This window comes from Chrysochloris asiatica, unplaced genomic scaffold, assembly GCF_000296735.1.
Source record: "Chrysochloris asiatica unplaced genomic scaffold, ChrAsi1.0 scaffold00004, whole genome shotgun sequence".
Lineage (NCBI taxonomy): Eukaryota > Metazoa > Chordata > Mammalia > Afrosoricida > Chrysochloridae > Chrysochloris > Chrysochloris asiatica.
In genome coordinates, this window is record NW_006408522.1 from 32,057,978 (window position 1) to 32,059,087 (window position 1,110).

Here is a 1,110-nt window from a genome sequence, read left to right on the forward strand (position 1 = left end):
TATTATCTGGGCTTCCCTGTAGGTGCACGGATATTATCCTATCACAGACAGCATTGTACCTCATGACTGATCTGGATATGTTCTTTTTAACAATGAATGCAACACCATTCCTCTTCAATTTGTCATTTCCAGCATAGACAACCATGTGGTCATCAGATTCAAAATGCCCAATACCAATTCATTTCAACCCACTAATGCCTAAGATATAGATGTTTATGCATTCCATTTCATTTTTGACAACTTCTGATTTTCCCAGATTCATATTTCTACATTCCATGTTCCGATTTTCAGTGGATGTTTACAGCTGTTTCTCTTCATTTTGAGTTGTGCCCTATTAGCAAATGAAGGTCCCGCGGGCTTTACTCCATTCACGTCATTCACGGTCAACTCTACTTTGAGGAGGCAGCTCTTCCCCAGTCGCATTTTGAGTGCCTTCCAAACTGAGGGGCTCATTTTCCAGCACTATATCTGACAGTGTTTCTCTGCTATTCATAAGGTTTTCAGTGACTAAATATTTGAAAGTAGTTCGTCACTCCTTCCTCTTAGCCTGTCTTGGTCTGGAAGCTCATCTGAAACCTGTCCATCATGGGTGACCCTGCTGGTATTTAAAATACCTGTGACATAGCTTTCAGAATCACAGCAACTCACAAGCCACCACAGTACGACAAACTGACAGAAGAGTGGTGGATTCAGGGAAGGGCTGTCACCAATTTTACATGAATTATTTCAGAATATAGAGGAGGATGGAAAACTTCCTAATACATTTTATAAAGCAAACATAACCTTCATACCAAAACCAGTCACTAAGAAAGAAAATTATAGGCCAATATCCCTCATGACAGTGTTTCTCTGTCTGCTATTCATAAGGTTTTCAGTGACTAAAGATTTGGAAGCAGTTCATCACTCTTTCTTCCTTGTCTGTCTTTGTCTGGAAGCTCATCTGAAACCTGTCCACTGTGGGTGACCCTGCTGGTTATTTAAAATACCGGTGGCACAGCTTTCAGAATCATAGAAACTCACAAGTCACCACAGTACGACAAGAAAGAAGGAAAAGGTCAAAATGGATGTCAGAAGAGACACTGAAACTTGCTCTCCAGCGTAGAGATGCTA